Raw genomic sequence first — 10,091 nt, forward strand, 5'->3', positions numbered from 1 at the left:
CATAAGGTGGATAAACTATATTGGAAAGATCTATAATAGGGTGAAAAATTATAGCATTAGATGACCATTATAGGATAATAGCATACATCTACTTGCTCTTTAACAATTAAAATTTAGACTTACACATTCTTTTGCAACTCTCATCTCTAGATGTCTCTCTTGAATAAAGAAAACTATTATAGAAATAAAGGGACTATATGTATGTGTTGCAAGAGCTAATAGTGGCAGAGTGGGGACATGTATGACTTTGTGGACTTGAGCATGTCCATGAGTGGCCAAACTTGAGGGTGCATTCAATGTAGCTAGCAATGTTGGTGGAGTGATGGCATACCCTTACTTTGAGCTTCCATCTGTAGATAGGGGAGATTACAATGACTTTTTTGGACATATGGTAGATACTTTGAGTTTTGATCCATAGGAGATACCTAGAGTACATTCTTGAGGGTGCAATTATATATCTTCTAGAGTGTTTTAGTCGACAAATACATTGACTGCCAATTTAGCAGTCTTGGCTGACATGGAGAGAGGTGTTAGACTAGGGATTGCTACTACTAGCTCTTTATTTGGCCTCTTTGATATAGACGATGGTATTGAACCATGTTAGGCATGGATTTTTGATTGGATGGGTGTGAGTGCTTAGCACTCTACTATAGGATGATGGAGCAATTTTCTACCAGGGCATACCATCTTAGCCCACCTATACTATGAATTGCACATGTGTTCTTATAGGATACAACACACCATAGCGCCAAGATTGACACTACTCATGGTATGGTCATGGGAGCACATAGGTGTGATGTAGCATATTACTTGACATGAGACATGATATCTTAGGGAGCCATACATATGTCAATATAGGCCACCCATCCAGTATACCTCCACTAAGTCCATAGGATTTTAGTGATGGTTTCTAGATGAGATCATCATGTTCAACTAGATACCATACATAGGTTGTGAGTGGTGGGGAGCCATACTACCTACAGGTGGAGAGGATGATTTAGAGGATCAACTCTACTTGCAGTATGTACAATCAAACTATTGGTTGATCAACTGGATGATGCACATTATTATGTGTTGCATACCCTCTAGGGTTTAGAGATAGTTCAAGTGCATCCAAGATGTTGTAGTAGATAGGTTTATGTATCTAATGGTTTCTTGGAAGGTGGGCAGGTTGTGGGGATTTGGGACAAATATTAGATTGGTGAGGGCTTCATGGAGGGACATGTTGTCCGTACCATGGGTGCATGGACAAGATCAAGAAGATGCAAGGATGACACTGGTGTACATATAGTGGTGAACATCACATCAGCCGCTAAAACTAATAGTTGTCGAGGCACCACCACTAGTAGAGTAGTCACAAGGTAGGGGGATGGTTCTAGAGGGGGAGAGGAGGGATAAGAATCCTAGCTATTGGGGCCATAGGGATGATGAGTTCATCAGAGGGGAGGGTAGGCACTAGCAGGGTCACCACTAGTGTAAGGACTACAACAGGGTCCATAGGTTTAGGGGTAAGGGCCACAAAGAGTACCCATACCACAAGTACCATAGAGGCCACCTCCAACACAGTAGCATGATGTAGATATAGTCAAGGTGAATTGGGATAGCCTCTAGATGGAGGTTTCCCAATTATAGGGGGGATAGCAGCCAAGAGTCCCAGGGTTGTTAGTGCACATGCAAAGATTTCCAAGCTCTAGGAAGAGGTATAGACAAAGCAAGCCAAGCTACATAGTATGCAGGAGGCCCTAGTAGCATCATAGGCAAGGGTAGAAACTAGTGAGTTCAACAATCTTATAGTACATGCAGATATTGAGGAGTTGATAGAGCTAGATGCTTTGCAATAGGATGTGGTTTCTCTTCTATTGACAATTAGCTAATGAAGATATGTAATTGTTGTCACTTATGGTAAAACATGATGTATATGCTAATAGGAAACCTTGAAAATAAAGATGCATAGCTTTTGGTACTTAGAAAATAGGTCTAAGTATGAATTTGGTTTACAACAGTGTATTGTTTTGTATGAAACTTGTTATTGACATCATATTATGACTAGAAAAGTTAGATGGAGATACTATACATGTTGATGATGACTTGTATAACCTTGAACATTAGTATAAACTCTATGAAAAAGAGATATTTTTATTTTATTAGTGAGGAAAGACAACAGAATTAAAGGAAAGGAATTATTTTGTTTACAAAATAATTACTTGACCAATTAGGGCCGACATCCTAGATGTTTACTCTAAGTTGGAAAAGTATATTTTGGTCTTAGCCAACCTAGACACAATTTGTGAAAAGGCATGGCATTTACGCAAAGGTCATCTTGTGAAGAGATGCATATTGGTATTTTGTGCTATTGTGGTATTTGAACTTTATGTAAAGCGATATAAGAAAAGTTTTGAGAATCTATTTTTGTGATCCGAGATTGAGTTAAGGATTAGAGATCAATCAAGAAAGAAGTTACAACATCTATATTCCTAAAGACTAATTACTTGTTTGGGTAGTGAGCTCTTTTTGTAATTGAAAGTGCATGTTTGGGCAGTGGGCTCATCTTGCATCTACTGTACTACATCTCCTAATAGGGTTGGAATCTCCTAATAGGGATTCAAAGTATCCTAATAAGGACTCTCTATATTGAATTTTCTCATTGACTAGTAACATGGTCCATCCTCTAACAAGAAAATTATATATCAGTATATTATCTAGTGGGTATCATCCCCATCGGGGTTTTCCCTTGGCCAGGGTTTCCCTAGTTAACAAAATATGGTGTTATGAGTTATCTTTGTACATGGTTAGTATTACTTTTCAACATTACTTTATTAATTTCTTACATATGGTTAAAAGTAATAAATAATTTAGTTGATGACTAAAGTTTGTAAATTATTGATTCACCTTCCCCCCCCCCCCCCCCAAAAAAAAAAAAAAAATTCCTATTTCTAACAATTGGTATTAGAGCACACTTACTCAGAAGTGGCTTAATGACTTAAGTAAGATCCCTGTGGATATGGAATAGTTGATGAAGAACCTTGAAGAGGCACTTGAACAAATTGATCTCCTTGTTGAAGAAAGAGATAAGGTGAAGGATAGATATGAAGACTCCAAAGTATATATTGGACTATGGAAGGACAAGATTGAACATCTCAAATCCAAGCCTGAATCTACTAAATCTAAAACTAGTGATGATGATTATTCAAAGTTGAAGACAAAATACAAGATCTTGAATCATGAATTGAAGATTACCAATCTAAATTTGACTTTGAAGAATGATCCTAGCAAAGTTAAATTTGAGTTGAAGACTGAGAATTTAGATCTTAAAGAAAGTATGGTGAAGAAGACATCTAAATTTGAAACATTGAAAGAATATCATGAAAAAATTCATAAGTAAAACACTATTGTGAAAGGTGACCTAACTCAATGGAAGAAATAACTTCAGAATATTTATTCTAGCAAAGAAAAGCTTGATGATTCTATGTCAATACAGAGACCTGCCTATGATAAGATTGGTCTTGGTTATCTATTTAACATGTTTGCAAAAAACTTGAAAATAGATCAGATCTAAAACAAAAAGATAAATTTGATTATAAGATTGAATCTAGACAATCTTCTAATAAACCTAAAGAAGTTGGACAAGAAAGGGAAGCTAAAATATTGGATGAACTAAAGCAAGTGGAATCTCCTAAAGAAACTAGGTAAGTTTTTTTCATGTAATGAAATAGGTCATATGAAAAGAGATTGTACAAATAAGTCATTTAATCATGTTAAGAATTTTTATTGTCATAATTATCATGGTATGGGTCATAAAAAAAATTATTGTAGGAAACCTAAATATGATAATGATAGAAGGAATAGTAGAATGTCTTGAAATACTAACCCTAAAAATAAAAGAAGATCTAATGAGAGGACATTGAAAGAAGGAAGACCTTATGAAGAAAGAAGACAAATCATGTTTATAAGTGTAACAACTTTGGACACATAGCTTGAAATTGTAATGCACCAGTATTGTAGAATGGACAGAAACTCCAATATGTTAGTTATGCAACAACTTCAAACATATAACAAAGTATTGTAGAATGCACAAAAACTTCAGAGATAAAAGGAACAATGGAAGAAACTTTGGAAACAAAAGGAAAAATGGAAGAAATATCTAAAATGATAGAAGGAACCATGAAAGGAACTCTAGAGCTAAGAAAGACAATGAGGAACATAGAAATCTAGTCAATGAACTTCAAGAAGAACTCAATGAGGCATTCATAAAAAGATTAGACATCTCAGAAGATAAGTTAGAAGATGGTGAGATAGGAAGATTGAAGTTAGTAATTGAGTTTGACTCAACTAAGTTGAATTAAGCTTGTTCATAGCATCAAAATTTGAAACTTCACTTAGAGATCGAATTATGGGTAGCAAAGTTGGGAAAAAGTGTATCAAGATAAGTTTAGACTGTATCTAAGCTTGCTTGAAATTTGGAGCTTATCAGAACTTTTTATGAATGAATTAAGAGTTATTGTTATTATAGACAAAGTTAACTCTATAGCAAAAGATGAAAATTATGTTTTTACAGAGAATTTCATGGAGAATTTTTTTGTGGAGCATTTTCATGATGGAAGGAAGCTATGTTAAGCCTTGGGTAGCATCTTATGATCAGAAAGAAGATCTTGAGCAGATATTTGATTTCAAAATGTAATTAATATCTTTTTCATGTTTTTAAAGTATGCAATTAGTGCAAGTTCAAATTAAATGAACAAAATGGAGTATACACTTGATTAGCACTTCATTGTGATTACATCTAAAGCATAGAGCACTCAAAAGTGACTTGATAAGGAGATTTCAAAGTAAACCTTATTTTTGGAAAAAAGTGTCTATTATAGAGACATCTTCAAAATAGAGCTTTTCTTATGCAACAGCACCAGATGTATAGCCAAGTGAGCCAAAGAGGAAATCAGAGAGATTAGTGAAAGTTGTGACTACAAAGACAAAAAGAGTCAAGCAACAAGCCATTGGACCAGGTAAAAGACAAAAGGCATTGTTGACAATTGTAGAATCTAGTGAAGAAGAATAAGAAGAACAAGAAGCTAAATAGATAGAGAAAGTAACTACTTCTAAACAGTCAACAGGTAAATCTTGGCAACCCTGGAAGCAAAAGATAGAGAAGATAAATTCAGCCATTTCTAATGAAGAGAACTTTGTTCAGATGAACAAATTTTATGACTTGTATAATGATATTGAAAAAGATCAGATTGATATCTCTACTATAAGATATATAATAGCTAATAATCTGAAGCTTAAGGATATTGAAGGCATGGTAAATCAAAAATTCTATGAAAAACTTATTGAGAAGAAGTCACCAACTCGAGAAGAGGACATAGAACTTCAGAAGTCTATGATAAGGATAATATGCAAGACTGGTGATGAAGAAGTCAAGAGATTTTTGAACAATCTGGCACCTTACTTAAGAAACAACATGAGACCATTTCTTTTTATGGTGGGTGAGAAGGATAAGATAAAAAGTGAAATAGTCACAACTATAAGTCAAATGATGACAGAATCTAAGGTAGCACCGTCACCAACACCTAGAACCTTGAAAGTGTTAGTAAGTGGTGACACAATGAAAATTGATCAAACCAATGTTACTATTAACATTGATGATATATAACCATTTTGAGAGTTCTAAATAGCCTGAATCTCATCCTAAGGATATTCAAGAATAATTGAAATGAATTGAAGAGGAAAAGAGGAAAATAGAAGAAGCCAAGTAGAAATTGCTTGAAGATGAAATGAAGAGAAGAGTTGAGGAAGAAAGGAAGAGGAAATTAGAGGAAGATAAGAAGAAAAGAATATAGGAGGAATAAAAGAGAGAGAAGGAAGAGAAAGAAAAAGAAGAGAGAAGAGTCAAAGAGGTAGTTGAAAGTGTATGCACCCTAAAGTGGTCACCTAGACTATGGGCCCCCATTATTCAATTTATCGATTTCCTGAATCGAATGGTTTGCAATATTTTTATTAAATCAATTTTCTTGATCAAATTTGATTATTTATTTTTCTAAGGTTGATCATTTTATCTTAATTCTTATTTAATTAAAAGAAAGTCTCCCTTTTAATCAAATAAAATAAGTCCCCATTTAATTAACAGAAAACCTCTCTTTTAATTAAATTCATCCACATTTAATTAATTAAGAGAAAAATCCCTCTTTTAATTTAATTAAATATTTCCTATTTAATCAAAAGAACTTGCTCCCTTTTAATTAAATAAATCTCACTTAAAAAGGAAATGAAATAAATAAAAATTAGATAAATTTCTTTTTCCTTCCCTCATTTAATTCTTCTCCTCTTTTATTATTGGTGGAATTTTTTCTCACATGGATCAAACTCTATTATCCCATATTGGTTGTGAAAAGCTTCTCATCACTACATTTTTCTTTATAAGGGAGAGCCCTCTCCTCATTTTTGACATCCATTATTATGCTATTGCTATGTTGCAAGTTTGGAGAGCGATTTTTGAAAAAGAAGTTTGGACATTGAAGCTTTTGTGGAGAACTTCTATCTTCTTGTCTTCTTCTCTCATGCATCCATTGCTTCCATCATGAGGTTTCATCCTTGCACTTGCATATTAGCTTAGATCCATATTTGTTTCCATAGATTAGTATTGCATTGTTATTACATTTCCTTTCTTGCATTATTTTTCATTGTCATCATTTAGATTAGTTTACATTTTCATTTGCATGCATTTTGGATCCTTGAATCTCTTGTTTCATGGTGTACTTGCATGGGCATAAACTAGGTCAAACTGAGGGCCTCCATTACAAACTATTGCACTCCATGAATAGAGAGCTATGAGATGTCATTTGAGACCTCATTCTTGAGCAATCTTGAATGTAATGACTCATAGAAGTGTGCCCACATTTTAGGCATACAAGAAGAAGTAAAGGTAAGATGAATCTAAACCTTCTAGTTTATCTACTCCACTTTTACTTGCTAGCCTCACAAGTGATGATGATGAAAAAATTGACTTGATCTCATCTCTGACAAAGCATATTGAGAAGAATAGGAAAGTGAAGAGACTAAAAAGAACCTTAATGGAGGTTACTAATAGATTACACAATACTCTGGTAGTCCAATATACAGAGGAAAATCCTAAATAGAGGGCACAAGTAGTGTTGAAGTCTTTTGGTGAAAAATTTAAAAATTTGTTGAATGTGGTAGAGTCAAAGGCCCAAATTTTACATGATGCTAACTTATTTAGCACTATTTGTCAAAATATTGAGAACAATTTGATAAGTCTTGATACTTGTATCAAGGAACTTTAGAAATTTCAACAGGATGGAAATGTGTTTTACATCAATGTACCTTATCTCACAAGTTGGCCAAGAATCTTGGTAGTAAGATTGAAGGTAAGTTGAGTGAGCCAGAGGCTCTATCTAACTAAGTATAACAACCTTCTAGTAAAATTGATGACTTTGAAGGACAAGTGGCTAGTATTCATAATGATATTAGGAAACTAGAACTTTGGAAAGAACAAATTTTGAAAATATTTTTGAATTTCAGAGTCTATTGCTCTAAAAATATCTATTATAAAGAGATAGTTGGAAGAGTGTGTCAAAACCAAAGACACCTACTCAAACTTTTTATATTTTGATCTTAATGCAATTGAGATTGCATCATATGCCCAATGTGCAATTATCACCTCTACTAAATTAGCCAAGGATAAATGGACAAAAGGTATGAATAATCTTAAGGCAAGTTTTGATGACTATATGAAGATACTATCAGTTTAAGGAAGAAGAACAAAGTTTTTGATAGTTTTTGACCTTTGTCATTGATGCCAAAGGGGGAGAAGATGCATAAGAAAAATGTAAATAAGGTAAAAGGGAGAAGATAAAATTTTAAGGTGTGAAATCATATTGTAAGGGGTAGCATATGTAAGATGGACAAGTTGTAATAGATGATTAATGTATTGTTATTGTATTATTTTTGACAAGTTTTTGATACTTAGCCAATTTTCCTTTTTTTTTGCCATCAATGCTAACGGGGGAGATTGTTGACAATTAGCTAATGAAGATATGTAATTTTTATCATTTATGGAAACACATGATGTACATTCTTATAGGAAACTTTGGAAATAAAGATACTTAGTTTTTGGTACTCTAAAAATTGTCTAAGTATGAATTTGGTTTACAATAGTTTATTGTTTTGTATGTAACTTGTTACTGACATCATATTATGAATAGAAAAGTTAGATGGTGATAGAATACATGTTGATGATGGCATGTATAACCTTAGACATCAGTACAGACTATATGGAAAAGAGATATTTGTGTTTTACTAGTGAAATAGGATAGTGGAATTAAAGGAAAAGAATTATTTTGTTTACAAAATAATTACTTGACCAATTAGGACCAACATCCTAGATTTTACTCTAAGTTGGAAAAGAATATTATGGTCTTGGCTAACCTAGCACCAATTTTTGAAAATGCACGGTATTTATGCAAAGGACATCTTGCAAAGGGATGTGTAGTAGTATTGGGTGCTATTGTGATATGAAAACTTTCTATAAAGTGATATATTTGAAATTTTGAGAAGCTATTTTTGTGATTCGAGATCGAGCTAAAGATCAAAGATTAGTCAAGAAAGAAGTTACAACATCTATACTCCTAAAGAGTAATTACTTTTTTGGGTAGTGACCTCTTCTTGTAATTGGAAGTGCATGTTTGGGTAGTGGGCTCATCTTGTATCTACTATACTACAACTCCTAACAGGGTTTGAATCTACTAACAAGGATTCAAAGTCTCCTAACAGGGACTCTCTATACTAAATTTTCTCATTGACTCCTAATAGGGTCCATCCTCTAACAAGGGACATATATATCAGTATATTATCTAGTGGTTATCATCCCAACCCAGGTTTTCCCTTAGCTAGGGTTTCCCTAGTTAACAAAATATGGTATTATGAGTTATCTTTGTGCATGGTTACTATTAATGTTCAACATTACTTTATTAATTTCTTATGTATGGTTTAAAGTAATAAATAATATTCAATTGGTGACTAAATTTTGTAAATTACTGATTCCCCCCTCCCCCTGCCCCTCAGTAATTCCTATTTCTAACACCTTTGGTCTGACAAAGAGACCTTACAGCACTAGCTTGATGATTATTGTGGTCAGTGAGACATTGTGATGTAGATGACACAAGATAAGGGTATGGTCACTATGAGGTAAGAGGTCATGTCGGCATGACACCATGAGGCACAATCTCTATGAGAGGTAGGCTACTATTGAGCCTTATATTGTGATGGTGAGCTAGCATATCAGCGATGTCCAAAGTTTTAGGAGGCATCCAACTCATGGGCCACAGATGGTCGAAAGAGATTAGAGAAGTCAGTTGGGAAGAAAAGGTTGCCATGAGGAGGAGGTACAGGAGGATCAAGCCCCTCACAACTAGGCATATGACCCCTAGAGTGATTAGTTTTCTAACATAGTGATGTATATGTAGATGTAACAAGTTTTTGATGATGTATCTTGCATGATGTACTACATGATCTTTTTGTATATGCACTATACATAGGCACTAATTTTTTGATATATATGATGACATGATTCAATTATCCTAAATGTATATGTATGATGATATTTCATTAATGCTTATTTTTATGAGGCTTTATGAGTACTATATGTGATGCATGATGTTATGATATGGCTACTGACATTATGAGGCAAGATGTGTGTGATGTGATGTAATATTTTGATAATGCATATATGATGTCTAACTTGTGGATGATGTAGGTCCTATATGATGTTGATGTATGAGATGTATGTGTTTTGTTGTTTTATATGTATGAACTCACTATATGATTTGTGTTAATGAAATAGATATATCGTGATGTATATGTGACTAAATGTAGAGATTGTAATGATGATGCCTAATGGATTAATGTAATGAATAAATAATGTAACCTAATGATGATATGCATAATATAGGTGTAATAAATGGTATATATATATGAATGATTCCTAAAGGAAAATGTTAGTAACATAGCAAGTCACACTAATCATGCATGAGATAAAATGAAATGATGCCAACATAAAGTGTAAATGTGAGACATGAAAA

This window comes from Cupressus sempervirens, chromosome 2 (genome assembly GCF_028749045.1).
Source record: "Cupressus sempervirens isolate cs-2001-9-10 chromosome 2, ASM2874904v1, whole genome shotgun sequence".
NCBI classification, from domain to species: domain Eukaryota; kingdom Viridiplantae; phylum Streptophyta; class Pinopsida; order Cupressales; family Cupressaceae; genus Cupressus; species Cupressus sempervirens.